Source organism: Chrysemys picta, chromosome 8 (genome assembly GCF_011386835.1).
Source record: "Chrysemys picta bellii isolate R12L10 chromosome 8, ASM1138683v2, whole genome shotgun sequence".
Lineage (NCBI taxonomy): Eukaryota > Metazoa > Chordata > Testudines > Emydidae > Chrysemys > Chrysemys picta.
The window spans coordinates 10,514,681-10,531,466 of NC_088798.1; the positions used below are offsets into that span (position 1 = coordinate 10,514,681).

The 16,786-nt window shown below is 42.8% G+C and overlaps 1 protein-coding gene across 3 annotated transcripts in view; it reads right to left on the reverse strand.

Annotated features, from left to right (window-relative positions):
* The window catches only part of RAB3B (RAB3B, member RAS oncogene family), a 149,013-nt gene that overhangs the window by 80,194 nt on the left and 52,033 nt on the right, over positions 1–16,786 (reverse strand). The gene's annotated exons all lie outside the window — the stretch shown is intronic.

Sequence of the window (16,786 nt, forward strand, 5' to 3'; positions counted from 1 at the left end):
GTCAGGGCTGGGGGGGATGGGGTCGGGGGGTGCCCGGCTCAGAGGGGCTTACCATGCCGCCTCCCCCCTCTCCCAGAGCCTCAGCAAGCCGCATCCAGGAGCTCCTGCCGCTCGACCTGCCGGAGCACGCAGCCCCGCTCCCTTACCACGCGGCTCCGAGTGGGAAGACCTCAGGCCCCAGCCAAGCCTCGCCACTGCAGTGCTGTCCAGGGCCACTCCTGGATGCGGCGTGCTGAGGCGCCAGGGGATGGGGGAAGGTGAAGGTGGAGGCAGGGGGGAGCCTCCGACTTTCTCCTGGGGGCCCCTGTGGGTCCCGGGGCAAATTGCCCCACTTGCCCCCCCCTCTGGGCAGTCCTGCTCCAGGACAGTATTTGTCCTGGATTCCCTGCAGTGCTGCTCCTTGCCTGCCCAAGGCTCAGGGGCGGCGCCCTCTTCCCGGGGGGGCGGCGCCCTCTTCCCGGGGGGGGGCGGCGCCCTCTTCCCAGGGGGGGGGCGGCGCCCTCTTCCCGGGGGGGGGGGCGGCGCCCTCTTCCCGGGGGGGGGGGCGGCGCCCTCTTCCCGGGGGGGGGGCGGCGCCCTCTTCCCGGGGGGGGGGCGGCGCCCTCTTCCCAGGGGGGCGGGAGGGAGGCTCAAGTGGGCCTTAGCCCTCCCTCACCATGAGGCCCTGCCTCTTGCTTCTCTTCTCCCCCCTTGAGGCCCTGCTCCCTGGGCAGGCCAGAAGCCAGAGCCAAGCAGTAGTAACAGGTGCCCAGGGAGTCCGGGCTGCTGTTGGGAGCCCCGGACCCTCCACCTGCTCTGGGCAGCAACATGGGCTGGAGGCTGCTTTCAGACATCCCGGCCCCACACCCAGGGCAGATGGAGGGTCTGGGGCTCCCCAGAGTGGCCCAGGCTCCCTGGGTGGCTTTTACCACAGCCTGGCTCTGGTTTCCAGCCTGGCCTGGGTGCGGGGCCCAAGGGGGTAGAGAAGGAGCGAGGGTGGGGCCTCAGGGGGGCAGAGCTCCTGAATGTGCCTTTTGAAAAGGTGGTCACCCTACAGCAATACCTTCTGTGAGTGCTCAATTCAGTCCAGTACGTATGCGGATCCCGAGTGATAACCTCATCCTGGTTTATAGTGAGCCTACAGAGATGGAGAACTTGAGGGTCCTGTCTGTGTCTAATGGTCTGACTAACAAATCCTGTTTATGTTAATTACAGTCCTATCTCTGCTTTCCCATGAGACGGAGTGAGGGGAAAACCTGCACTTCTCCAGCTTTCTCCTTTGCCTATTTCTCAAGATACAAAGTAGACCCTGAACGGGGGGGGGGGGGGGGGGGGGGAAGGGGGGGAAAGGGAAGAGAGAGAAAGCTGTAAAATGAGCATATTTCCCAGAGGTTGCAGCTGTGAATGATGTGTATAAACTGCATTATTTAATGTGTAAAAGTCCAGGACACAGCCTGGATTGTTTGAGATTTAGTTGTATAGCACAATGCAAGTGTGTGATCCTTTACAGGAAATGTGAGACTAGATTCATTACAGTGTGCCTTTGGTATTACCCTGGTGTAACTCCATTAATGTGGTAGTGGATCACACCTAAGGTCTCCCCAAACAGCTTAAAATCTAACAAATCTATATATTAACCTGAGATTTGTTTTATGAAGTACTTTTTTTTTTTTAAGCGGTATGTATGGCAGATAGAATATCCTTTCATGCGATGACAATGTAAGCTCTTTAGGGAAGGGACTGTATTTTGGTATAGTGCCTAGCACAATGGGGCCCCCGTCCATAGCTGGAACTCCTAGGTGCTACCACAATACACATAAATAAATAAATAAATAATATGCAGATGTCTTACTGTCACAATTTTGTCTTGTAAACTGCCCCTTACATTTCTAGATGTTGGCTGGAAGCAGCTGCCATACTGTGTTAAGGTTGGAAGCAATTTGCTACAGAGGGCAGACACACTTTGCTCTTTCATGGATAATTCATTTTTGTTCCTTCTTGATAGATGTTTTCCCTTACTCTCAAATAATAGCCATTCAGACTGAAAGTACATGACTGCTCTTTGTATATGGATCATCATAATCTATGGTATATAAAGTTGAAAGGAAATGTGGATTCTTATATGAAAATTATTGATTCATATAAAACAGGGGAAACTTGTAACACAAAAAGTAACCGAACAAAACAATTTTCAGAGGGACCATCAAGACGTGTAAATACATTTCTGCATAACTACAGGATCTTACTGTTGTCTTGCTTGTTATAATTATTTGTTATGTCTACTATGGTAATGCCTAAGAGCCTCAGTCATGGAGCAGAAACCCATTGTGGTAGGCACTGTACACGCTGGGGAAAAAAGACGGTCCCTGCCCCAGAGATTGTCCCCTCTCCACCTTTGCTTTTGACCCTCATTTGTATCACACCAAATCTAGATTATAAATTGTTGTTTCATAAAACACCTACCACTTCTTTGGACTCCCAAAAATCATAAATAATAATTCTCAATCGCTCACAATGTCTTAAATAGCAATGGCCTCATTTGCAAGAGTGGTGCTAAACTAGTTTCTAAGTTAAGGTTTGAAAGAATGTAACTAGACAAAAGCAATTCTCTCTAGATAGACAGAGCCCAAAATGTGTAGAAACATGACATCAGACTAGATGGATCATTGGTTTTAACCAGCATAGGGCAATTCTGTGTTCCATTATCATCACACTTTTAGAAACTGAGGAATTGTGAGTTGAGGAAAAACACAGTGAAATATTTATAACAACAAAGTGCCTTTTATAAGCAAGAATAAACTCATGGGAGTTCCCCTTCTTGCCTCTGTATGAAGATACATGTTTCACTTCTGTAACCCTTCTGCCCATCAGAGTTGGCAGCAACAAGGGCCGGGTTCTGTATCTAGGGGTTCCGTTTCAATAACGCAATGCAAAACCGGCTTGAGCCCCCACCCAGTGACCTGGGACAACTACATACCACCCCTGGACGCCTAGAATGAACTGGGCTGCTCCCTTTTATACTGAGGCAGTAGTTGGAGCATGCCCGGCACGGTCTGAGGAACGGGACTTCCGCTGCCCATAGTGTGGGGTTAACCCTCTCTTGTCCAGTGCAGGATATGCACGCCTGTCACACCCTCCTTAGGGCTGATTTATTATGAGACATTGTGCAAATGATGCAAAACACAAGTCCCAAACACATACAGTTCATTTCTCACCCCAGCACAGACAGACAATCATTAAGATCAGTGGATAAACGGTCTTACTAAGCCCCACATCACACACCGGCACCTTTGATCATGCCCAGACTCTCTGGTAATCCTCCCCGTCCTCATACCAGGACAGCCATCCCATCCCTTCCTACTGGAGTAAAATCCCACTCTTCCCAGAAGGAACCCCCACAGCATCTCTGCTGGGAGATCATCTTTACCATGGGAGCGTCCCTTGCTCCCTCCTGGCCCAGTCATGGGTTCTTCTGGATCCAGCTATCTGGCCCTGGAGATGTCCGCAGATAAGCGTGTCTGTTACTTCCCTGCCTTTGGCTAACTCTGGCCCTTGGCTCTGGCTCTCTGGTTTAGAGACAGTAGGTAACTCCCTCTCCTGTTCCTCCTGCCTTCAGCCCTGGCTCAGGCATGGGGATATCCACCAGCAAACCCCGCCAACTTTCTTCAAGATCCCAAACATACAGTTTCTCACAGTTCTGCCCCTGACTTCCATTCAAACAGTTCTGATTCACCAGGTCTCTCCCAACCCCCTGGGTCTCACTCTTGTCTCTGATTCTCCCTGGCCCTTAAGAGGGTACGGCAGCAACTGGCCAAACAGGAGCACTTGATATGGCACACAGGGAAGTTGGACCTAATTCATTTACTAGGCCCAGCCACCCTGTTTCCTCCACTGCAATGAATCTCAGAGGAAACACCGCAGCAGTGTGCCTTGGAACACCATGTGTTAATAAACACCATGAGCTCACTTCCTTCCATTAATTCCGGGGCATGACTCTAAATCCCGATCCTCAGAGTGGAGCCTCAGTGCTGAACAATTACATTATGCCAACATTCATAATACTTAGTGGCTAGAAATCTTTTGGGTCCTAATTCTTGTCTCCATTACCCCTGTGCAATCTCACTGAAGTCGGGTGTAAATAAGGACAGAATTTGGAGCTTGGTAGTATGTTTTTTAGAGGGCAAACAACCCACAAATAACTATTAGCTTCAGCATTCTGGTCTAGCCATATCACTATTGCTATCAAAGGATATTACATCAAATCAGCCCTGCGTTGATTAGGATCGTTATCATACTGCCAATATTATGTAAAATTACTCAGATAAGAACTGGCGCCCTGCTGGTGCATGTTTGCCTTATTTTAATTAATGAACAGACTTGCTTAGATGAACTCTTTCCATCTCAGGGAATGAGTTATCAACATGAACCACCTCCACATCTGTCCTAACTTTTTGAACAGCTTATTGGAGAATATCCTGGCTTGATCTCATTCCATCCTTTTTTGGATGATGTGTTCACTGCTCTTCTAACGTGTGCACACACTACAGTTCTGAAAATATAACATTACCTGTGGAAAGCAGAAAAACAGTGGAAATGAATTGTGAACCTTGCCAACATGTAGGTTCATTATCTCTGAGCCCATTAATGAAAAGGGGAAAGACAATACTGGAAATACTTCATGAGTTTATCAAAGTGATTGTTTTCCATTCTGGACACCTCATTACTAGGAAGATACTGACAAACTGCAGTGAGTGCAGAGAAGAGCAACAAAAATGATTAGGGGCTGGAGGAACTGACCTACTAGAAAAAGATTAAAAGGGTGAAATGTGTATGAACTGGCTAAGGGTATGTCTACACTTCAAGCTAAAGGAGTAATTTCCAGCTCGAGGAGACATACTCATGCTGGCTCTGATTGAGCTACCAAGATAAAAACAGAAATGTAGCTGCGTTGGTGAGAGCAGTGGGAGGCGCTAGCTACCCCAAATACATCTTCAATGGGTACTTACTCAGGGTGGCTATCCCCTCCCACTGCTCATGACATTGTGGCGACATTTCTATTTTTAGCACGCTAACTCAGCCCTCAAGTTGAAAATTATACCACCAGGTTGGAGTGCAGCATCAAGTAAGGGGCAGGGTTACACACTAAGGGTACATCTACACTACAGGGGGGAGTCGATTTAAGATACGCAAATTCAGCTACGTGAATAGCGTAGCTGAATTAAACGTATCGCAGCCGACTTACCCCGTTGTGAGGACGGCGGCAAAATCGACTTCTGCCGCTTTCTGTCGGCGGCGCTTACTACCACCTCCGCTGGTGGAGTAAGAGCGCCGATTCGGGGATCGATTGTCGCGTCACGACGGGACGCGATAAATCGATCCCCGAGAGGTCGATTTCTACCCGCCGATTCAGGCGGGTAGTGTAGACCTAGCCTAACAATCTGTGAATATTTAAGGATGTAAACAGAAGGGAGAGGAATTATTTAGGTAAATAGATGTACCAGGCTGGAAGTGAGAAAGGGACTTGGATTGAACATCAGGAGAAACTTCCTGAAAGTGACGGTGGGTGGTAGCATAGACTGAAAAAAAAGAGATGGAATCCCCACCACTTGATGTATTTAAAAGTAGACTGGAGAAAGCTATAGCATATTTTTAAGGACTGTTCCTTTGTTGACAGTGGGATGGGTTATGATCCAAAGTTTGTTTTCATTTCTATTTTCTTTGATATCAACAGAGTAAGGGATGATAGTTTTAACTCCTTTAAAATCTGGTAGAGTTTAAGGACCTGTCTACACTATCCTGATGTTCTGACTGCGAGGGTGTGACTAGCATTGCACACCAAAATGTTGCACTATAACTCCCCCGTGTGTACACTATCGGCACAAAAAACAAGGTTTCTAGTTCCCATTTGTAGTCATCTTCAAAACAAACAGGTCTACATTAATGCAAAATAGAATTACATTAATGCAAATTCAGTTTGTACCCGCAACGCCCACACAGGGGAGTCACAGTGCAGCACAGTGTGCACTAGTTTAAACTGCAGGGCAGTCTAGACATACCCTGAGTTATCTACCCTAGTTTGATTTCCTCTCAGAGACAGTCAACACCAATGCTGACTATATAGTAGGGATCAAAAGTTAGATATGGAAAAGACCATCTAGTCTATCCCATCCTGGCCAATGCAAGATTGTTCACTAGAGAATATTCTCCGGTGCCCTGTATAGTTATCAATTACTTAAATGATGGGGTTCCTATTATTTCCTTTGAGAGATTATGTCACATAACAGATCTCACAGTTAGGAAACATCCCACATTTTGTTTTGCTAAATTTCATCCTATTACTCCAAGCTGTAGCTCCCAGAACCACTCTAAACAAATTGATCTCCATCTCTGGTGTTTCCACCCTCAGATGCTTGTATACAGTTATCATATCCATCCCACACACTACCACACTGACCTATCCTCATTTGTTCTTTCAATCTTTCTTCATACATCAATCCCTCCTTTTTTACAAGCACATCCCAAAAAATCCAATAACTTTAGTGAAGGAGCAGAACCAAAACCCCGGATCCAAACTCCCGGTAATGCTGGGAAAGTTTGGACCCCAATCCAAATCTTGAGACTGTCCTTTCTCTAAAATAAGCTGTCCACAATGACAGTTCCTTCATTTTGTTACTCTCATTTCCATTTCCAACATATTTCTGCTATTGAAGTACCCTGAACTTAAGAGTTTATTAAGAGGAATTGCTCCAATTCAGTTTTCCCCTTCTTGGCCCTGGGACATTTGCTGCATTTATTCTGTCTGTTTATGGCTTAAATTTTTAATATATTGCAGAGGTGGGTAGAGCTTTGGATAGGAACTTCTAAATGTTTTGCAGAAATCTAAATAACTAAACTCCAGAGGATGGAGATTTAGAACTCAGCAATGGAATCTGTACATTCCACATGCCAGGGAAATGTATGGGGCTGCACGCTCCAACTCAAATGCATTTTGGTCAGTTCTGAATGCCAATGATTGCCATACAGATCCAAAAATCACAACAAACACTACCAAAGCCCAGTAGGATACTGTCAAGAGGAAAGTAATAAGAATACATTTCCCAGTTTGAATGTAACACCATCTGCCTCATGTACCTCAAAGAATATTTCTGATCAGCTCTTCTTAAGGTAACTTGCTCATTGATTAAATCTAGTGTCTTTTGCCTGTAGCACAATTATTAAAAACCCTTAGCTCCTGCTTACGCTTTGCATTAGACTTCAGAAAAACTACTGGTCCATATTAATGCCTGGCCTGTCTTCAATGGAGTTCCACTAGGGATAGATCTGAACCTATAGCTTTTATTTCCCATTTATTTTTCCTTTTTAAAAATTTCCCACATGGAAACTACGTTACAGAAAGATTTCCTTTCTAAAAGGAGGCACAGCTGCAAGTTAAATGGCCTGCTGCAGGGTTTTAGGAAGACTGCTGTGTTTTGGACAAAAACAGAATCAAGTTGTTATTGTAATTTACCAGCTGGAAATAGCGGTAAGATGTGGGCTTCCCATTTTCAGTGCAAAGCAATGCTCTGTGGGAGCAAGAGGGAAATGTAATGTTGCAGGTCTGAACTAGGCAGCAGAGTGCCAGGGCTGTGTGGAAAAGCGGGAGTGGGCACTGCAGGTGAAGGTCACTCAACCCCTTCAGTTAACTTTGCTTTTTCCTTTCTTGTTATTTTGTTATAAGTTATGGGACACACTGTGGCTGGACCCTGCACGTTTGCACAAGTGTAGGCAGAGTGCAAATAGCCCATTGCATGCAGAGGGCAGCCATAGTTCCAGTCTTTGTGCTCACCTGAAAGCCATCCCAAAAGGGCTGGAGAGCAGTAGGACCATTGCCCCCTATGCACCTAGTCCTTCCAGCCACAGAGAGCAGCATATGCAGCACCGCTTTTAAGGGATCTCCAGAGGAGGGCGACGTTATGCCTCTCTGAGGCTCAATATCTCTTGCACCTCTTACGGGGAGGTGCAGCTTTGTACCACTCCCAACGTGGGCCGAAGGCTCTGATGGCACAATTGAACCTAGTGTTTCCTCTAATCTCCAGGGTAAATCCTTGTCATATCGAATTGAATAGCAAACCCCCAAATTATTTCACTGGATCCAGGATATGGTCTATAGCATACAATCCTTTTCAACTGAAAAAAAAAAAAAAAAAAAAAAAAGACCACTCTTATTTAATTCAGGAGTACAGCTCTTCACTTCTGCTGGAAACGCAACACTTTTATCTTTGTCTCAAGGGTTTCCACTATGAATCCTGTTTCTCAAAAGTTGAGTTAACTCAGTCGTAAAAAGTGCCCATTAAAATGGTGTCACAAACTAACCACACTCAAGACATTCAAATTTAAGGATTATAATATGCTCTTAACCTGTGCTGTGTGTCCAAACATAAACAAGAGATTCATAACACAACTTGATGTCTTGTGACACGCGCTTCCAATATGTGGGAGTGTTAACTTGGAGCTTCTTTTGTTTTGTCATTTGTGACAACAATTCCATAATAAGGTAGTACAGGTTTAGAGCACAAATTGCAACATAAAGCATTCTCTTACGCTGAAACAACAGGCCATCGCCACCTCCGAATCTAAGCAAATTAACGTTTGAGAGGTCACTTTTCTGGTATCAATCCTCAGGTTTCAAGAAAAAATTATGAGAACACAAGTAATAAAATTAACCACTAAAACAGACTCAATTACATACTTCACAATATGTCTGAATTAGGCTGCATTTAGTCTAAATTATCACATGATAAAAAGAACAAGGGAAAGAAAAAACCCAACCTCATAATTATGATCAGTGTTTTACTCAATGTGTCATAAAACTTCAATAGCATTATAGACAAGCACTCAAGTTTTATATATACACAATTATAATAAAATGCAAACATGAGATTCACAAAGATCCATGCTATATTAACATGATATTGCCATGGTAGACAGTTTTCTCAGTCTCATAAGAAAGATTTAAAACACCATCAGTTACCATGGTACCATTGTTCTTCCCAGCTTTATGTTTCAACACAAACCAAATAGATTAGAGGTAATACTGATCTGGGCTTTCAGCTCTGCAAACACATTCAGCTTTTTCCATGGAAAGCCCTTCAATATGAGCACACCTTACAGATTTTGATATCCACAGACAATCACACATTTGCATTCCAAAGCTAATATGGTTTCCAGAAATTAATTTATTTCTAATGTTTAGGGCTGCTGATTAATCACAGTTAACTCATGTGATTAACTCAAAAAAATTAATCGTGATTAAAAAAATTAATCACGATTAATCGCACTTTTAATCGCACTGTTAAGCAATAGAATATCAACTAAAATTTATTAAATATTTGTGGATGTTTTTCTACATTTTCAAATATATTGCTTTCCATTACAACACAGAATACAAAGTGTACAGTGCTCACTTGATATTTTTTTATTACAAGTATTTGCACTGTAAAAAAAAGATAGTATTTTTCAATTCATCTCATACAAGTACTGTAGTGCACTCTCTTTATCATGAAAGTGCAACTTACAAATGTACATTTTTTTTATACATAACTACACTCAAAAACAAAATAATGTAAAACTTTAGAGCTTACAAGTCCACTCAGTCCTACTTCTTGTTCAGCCAATCGCGAAGACAAAAAAGTTTGTTTACATTTACGGGACATAACGCTGCCTGCTTATTATTTACAATGTCACCTTCACTTTTGTAGCTGGCATTGCAAGGTACTTACATGCCAGATATGCTAAACATCTGTATACCCCTTCATGCTTCAGCCACCAATCCAGAGGACATGCTTCCATGCTGATGACGCTTGTTAAAAAAATAATGCGTTAATTAAAGTTGTGACTGAACTCTTTGGGGGAGAATTGTATGCCTCCTGCTCTGCGTTTTACTCGCATTCTGCCATATATTTCATGTTATAGCAGTCTCAGATGATGACCCAGCATGTTGTTTGTTTTAAAAATACTTTCACTGCAGATTGGACAAAACACAAAGAAGGTACCAATGTGAGATTTCTAAAAATAGCTACAGACCCAAGGTTTAAGAATCTGAAGTGTCTTCCAAAATCTGAGAGGGACAAGGTATGGAGCATGCTTTCAGAAGTCTTAAAAGAGCAACACTCCGAACCACCAAAAAAGAAAATCAACCTTCTGCTGGTGGCATCTGACTCAGATGATGAAAATGAACATGCATCGGTCCACTCTGCTTTGGATCGTTATCGAGCAGAACCCACCATCATCAGCATGGATGCATGTCCTCTGGAATGCTGGCTGAAGCATGAAGGGACATATGAATCTTTAGGGCATTTGGCAAGTAAATCTCTTGTGACACTGGCTACAAGAGTGTCATGTGAACGCCTGTTCTCACTTTCATGTGACATTGTAAACAAGAAGCGGGCAGCATTATCTCCTACAAGTGTAAACAAACGTCTTTATCTGAGCGATTGGCTGAACAAGAAATAGGGCTGAGTGGACTTGTAGGCTTTAAAGTTTTACATTGTTTTATTTTTGAATGCAGGTATTATTTTTTGTTTGTTTTTTTACATAATTCTACATTTGTAAATTCAACTTTCATGATAAAGAGATTGCACTACTGTACTCGCAATGGGGGGGAATTGAAAAATATTTCTTTTGTTTTTTACAATACAAATATTTAAAATAAAAAATAAATATAAACTGAGCACTGTATACTTTCTATTCTATGTTGTAATTTAAATCAATATATTTGAAAATGTAGAAAACATCCACAAATATTTAAATAAATGGTATTCTATTATTGTTTAACAGCACAATTAATCGCAATTAATTTTAAATCGCTTGACAGCCCTATTAATTTTATCTACCCACATTTTCTCAGGTTCACTTTAGATAAATCTGAAGTACATGGCTCAGAGTCTGATCTAAGTTACATGGGTGTAAATCTGGAGTTCCTCTGAATTTACACCAGCATGGCTGGTAGGAAAATCTGGCCTACTATCTGTTCATGTGCTGAACAGAGGCAGAAAACTGCCAGCTATTAGGGAAGTCCTTGTCATCCAGGTAAACTGCACAAGAGGGACAGTATGAATCATAGAATATCAGGGTTAGAAGGGACCTCAGAAGGTCATCTAGTCCAACCCCCTGCTCAAAGCAGGACCAATCCCCAGACAGATTTTTACCCCAGTTCCCTAAATGGCCCCCTCAAGGATTGAACTCACAACCCTAGGTTTAGCAGGCCAATGCTCAAACCACTGAGCTATCCCTCCCTTTTGAAGAGAGTGAGGAAGAAAGGATATAATAAGGCACAAGCGCTGGTCCTGTTGAAAGCACTAATAAAACTCCCATTTACTTCAATGTGATTGGGAGTGCTTTCAGTTCTTAATTGAAGGGACAGAAGCACTGAAACTTTAACAGTAAAAGTCTTTCTCCCAACTGCTTGAGCTCTTTTAAAAACAGTCTAAATACAATTCACCTCCCATCTCAGTTAATCAGGTTTCACTTTCTGGCTACTTGTGATGTCATAAAACTATTTGCATTCTAGTTGTCCACAGTGTCTTACAACAGACAAGCCCTGAATTTCTAATGTAAAGAACAAACGAGGGGGGGGGGGAAGCAGGGTGAAGTATTTTTATAAACACGTTTAGACCTTCTTTACAGCTCCTAAAGAATCATAAAAGGGCAGAAGCACAATACTTCTTTTGGCTTTGCAGGTCACATTCAATGAAGGAACTGCATATAAATCAAAGCAATACCAGGATGCCAGTTGCTACCCACATCTATTGAAATATAGATTTTTCTGAGTCACATCAGGTCATAAATGTTTACCGAAGTGAATGCCACTTAATTCATCATTAGTGTCTGTATTTGCATGCTCAGGTGCATGCATGACCATAGATGTAAGAGTATGAGATTTACTTTTCCAATATCAGATCTACAATTTGCCCCCTGGAAGCATCAAAGATCTGTGACTTGCTACATTCAGAAAAAGAAGCAACGGTGCTTTATGACATGAGCCTATTCAATATCCCATTAATTATCACCAAACCTAATCTTGACCACAACTGTCCTCATACCAGTAAGGAAGTATTGTGTGTCAATAGGGAACATCCAGCAAAACCAGAAAAGTCTGTCCCTCTTGTGCTAGGTGAATGTGGGAAGTTAAGTTTGTCTGCTGAGAGGGTCTAACATTCCATGATCTGTAATGCTCTCTCCCACATTTGAATGCCACCTTCTAAATGGGTCAAACTCTCCTCTATGCTCACTGTTCCTGCACTGGGGTATGGAAACTCCATGACTTCCAATTCAGTTTCTTGGTAGTTGTGTTCTATCCAGGGGTGTAGTTCTCCCTTTTGTACAAAAGGCTGGGGTTTCCATTACCTAAATTCATAGACAATCAGTATACTAGCAAGGGGCATCCACTCAGCTGCCTGGACCCAGTGGCCCCTGAATAGCATGGTTCCTGCAAAAGCTGTGCTGCCAGGAGCTCCCTCAACCATGGAAAGTAGCTACAGTAATATGTACTGCCTGCCCTCAAGGTGTGAGAGAGGAGAACCTGGGGGAGACTTACAACCCCTCTGCACTGCTACCTTCCAGCCACGTCCCCTTCCTGTGGCACAGAGTTAGAAGCCCACAGAACTCACATAGAGGGATTTCCACTGAGGGGAAGGAGAAGCAAGCCATGGAAGCAGAACTCGCTTCTTCTTGCCCTTCACCAATACCAAACTAGATATATGGCAGGCTCTTCTCTGCTTACATATCACATCACATGAGAGGATAAGATAACCCTGTCTACATTAGAGTATAAACAGTGTTATCCAGAAAGATCCTTAAACATGGCTCTCGCTAGCAGAGTGTTTAATAGGCTTTGCCTGTGGCCAGCACAGAGATGAATTGTGTTATAAGCTAACTTTACAAAACCCTGCTAGAGACTTGGGGTTGGGAACTTGGTGTTGTAAAGAGATAACCTCAGCATCAATTGATTCAGCTGAGATCCTGTTTAGAATACAGCACACGTACTTGCACCACTAGCGTACACAGGAAAACTATTGAAGATCAATAGGTGGGACCCTGTAGGTAAGGTAAAAGTCAGATTGGCCTAGCTAATCATGCTCACAGTTATTCATTTTTATCCAGATATATAGGTTGATCACAATTGTCTTGACCCTTTATTATATACCTTTGCCATGGAAACTTAATGCTTCCATCTAAGACAACTCATGCATAATCCTACTTCCTTTCTATGGAGGAGTCCATAATGGTGGTTCTTTACTAGTTTCATTTTCACTTGCTCACCTAAGGGCACGTCTTCACTGGCAACATTAAAACGCTGCCGTGGCAGCACTTTAACGAGGCTTGTGTAGTTGCGGCATAGCACTGGGAGAGCGCTCTCCCAGTGCTCTAAAAAAACACACCTCCACGAGGGGCATAGCTCCCAGCACTGGTGCACTGTCTACACTGCCACATTACAGCACTGAAACTTGCAGCACTCAGGGGAGTGTTTTTCCACACCCCTGAGCGAGAAAGTTGCAGCGCTGTAAAGTGCCAGCATAGACAAGCCCTTAGTCACACAGGCAGCGCTGTTGCCTGCATGTAAAACACTGTTCGGAGATTCTTGTAAAACAGCCCACTTTTTTCTTCTCCTCCTGTAATAACGGTCTTTAGTGACTGTTTCTATGAGATAAGTGATTGACATCAGTTGGTATTAATGATTCTGTGCTGCTTTATTAGCTAAAGCACTCATATAAATTAGGTTTTACCTCCTTGCAGTAATGGTTGTATTTTACTTTTAAGTCCAAACATTACTAGGTCTTTTATATGGTAACTATTCCCTTTTCTATTAGCTAATAATTTATTTACTGTCTATTAAAAGTATATTTGATTTTGTTGGTGTTTTAATTTGTATTGCAGTGCCACATCCTGTCTTTTGTTGCACTTTGGTGCTAGGAGCTGCGTTTCTCAGGCATTACTGGCTGAAATATTTTGACAGAGCATATGCCACGTATTTTGTCTTAGTCACTAAGTCAGTGCTCCTGAAAACATTTAAGCACATGCTTAACTATAAGCAGGTGAGTAGCCCCAGTGAAGCCAAAGGGACTACTCATGTATTTAAAGCTGAGCATATGTTTAAGTATTTGCAAGTTTGGGACCTAAGACTTGAAGACATGCAGAAAGTGGCTATATTGAGTCAGAAGGTATGAATGTAACCCCAGCCCTAAGGTGTGGCTTAAGCATTCCCCATGTTGCTTGCTGCATGGAGAGGCTTCTCCGCTCTGGGTTCTTTATCTTGGCACCTGGTGCTGCCCCCACAGAGGGACCCCTCCTAGTGCCTGGAACACAAGAGATGCCTTCCTTAGGTAAATGTTTACCATCACATATTATACTAAGAGTGTAGTCCATTATACAAGGAATAAAATTATCACAATCCCCATATTAACAACACAACAACAGGGGGAACTTTATTAGGTACAGGGGATAAAGAATAAGGAAAGGATAATAAAAGAGCAACAATACCTTAAACTTTTCCCCAGTCAACATTTACAATGGGCCTAAGTCACCCCACTCCCTCCCAATACCTGCCTAGACAGATTGTCAACTCACTATCAGTTCTTGGAGGGGGGATGCAGTGCTGTAATCATTGGCTGGCTTAAAACTCAAAATAAATAGACATGGGACTTCTTACAAGGTCTTCTCCCCTAAAAGGTTAGTATCATCCTGAGGCTCCCTGATCTGCAGTCCAGTGGCACGTTAGGCTTGTTCTTGGTAGCCTGACCTGGAATCGCTCCTCAGCCTCCCGCGTTGCTAGTCTCTGCTGGGCTGCCACTTTTCACTAGCCCAGTAATCATCAACACAGTTCAAAGCTTCACTTTGGTAGGAATGGAAAGTTTAATCTGGACCTCCCAGGCAGCGGTATTTCTCTCTCTCAAGCCATTCCAACAACTGCCAAAACTGAAAGTAAACCCAAACCCTTTGTCTCTGAGTCTGGCTTATGATTGGTTCCTGCAGTAGCTTCCAGCTTTGTTCCATCTCTACCCTGGACACTAGTCAACTTGGGAACTGGAGTCCTGAGCCTCTGCCTCCACTAACGCTGTAGTCCAGGGGTAAATGCCCAGAGGCTCCAAAGGGGTTACATGATATTTACAGGTTTGTTTAGAACAACGCATTGAGTCAAGTCCAACCCTGATTTAAACCCGTTCAGTACCAAGGAAGGGCTTCACAGGCATAAGTGAGTACTCACAAAAAGCAGAACTCTTAGATTCTTGGGGTTAACAACACTTGTGATTCTGAATTCAAAATATACTTTCTGTGAATATTCTCCAATTCAGAATTTGTTTTTTTTTTTAAATGACTTTTTCATCAACCATCTCTTTATAAAAGTCAGTGAACTTAGAAAAGGCAGTGTGTGTGAAATGACTATAAGGAAATAGGTCCCATCAGGTTAAGCATTAGGGGATAAAATTAAAAACAAACAAACAAACACAGATGAGAGTTGGTGCCCAGTTCTCATTCCCTTTCAATACGAGTTGGGTGCCTAACTGCTCCTTGTGCCTTTGAAAAAAATCTTCACTTGAACTTCCAGCATATTTCATTTTTTGTTAAAATAAAAAACAGGCTAGTGTAGTGGTTTGTCCAGTCAATATTTGTCCAGTCTACAATTAAAAGATTTGCTGACATAATTATGTTAATTAGGGATGAGAGGAAAAAAAAAAACCCACCACACTCCCAAACCAACATAGCTATGCTAGCAAAAGTCTCAGTGTAGAGGGAGTTATATTGGCAAAAAGTCTTTCTGTATAAGCCGCATCTCTACTGTGAGGGTTTGCTGATATAGCTATGCCAGCATCCCCTTCCCAGTGTAGACAAGGCCTATAAAGGACTTTAAAGAAACAAAAGATTCCAGTGATAGCACATACACTGTGCCATCCTGTATCTTGTGCAAGGAAGCCTTGATGGTGCATTTGTAACATGTATTCAGGAACTTAAAGTAAAAAGTTACTTAAAGAGAGAAATACAAATGGCACTTCAAAAGAATGTATCCCAATGAGGTAAACCTGGAGACCTAGAGCCGGGAGAAAAAAAGGGATTTCAAACCTCAAGCACGCACGAGCTTTTAGGTCTGTGTTCACTGTCGTAAGGCATTATCTGGTGGATGCAATATGGAATGAAACTAGAAGGTGGGAAGGGAGAAGTTGAGTTCTTTGACTCCATTTTTCTCCTCCTTTTGATCTCTATGCAAACTTCTTTCATATAGACAGCTACAACAGGGAAAGAGATTTTTTAATGGATACATGAAAGGGAAACCTGGTTTGAAGGTCAGTGAATGATGTCAGATGAAAGGATCAATATTTCTGGTTTGTAATATTTCCACATGGATTTCTCTCATAAAAAAAAACAAAAAACAAAAAAACAAAGTCAGATGCTGTAAAAGAATCCAATAAAATATGTTGTGTCATAACAAATAAAAGTCAGTTTCCTAAGGTAAAGAAATATATTTACAGATAGATTTTTATTTGTACTGGTTCAGAGTTGCATGCTATCGAATTACATGTGGTATAATGTGTGTCCTACAGTTCATCTAGGATTAACCAATAAATTTAAAAGTAGTCAATACATATTTTATTGTAATTTTCATGCATGTCACATTACCCCGCTGTAAAAGCTACGCCATTAACTAGGAGGCCCTTTAATACACGATGGATTGTTTCTCATTACCATAGTCTCATCCTAGTAATCAAAACCGATCAAGTCAATCCAAATCCCCATTTGTTGGCTAAAGCATATACCAAAACAGGATTACATTTCT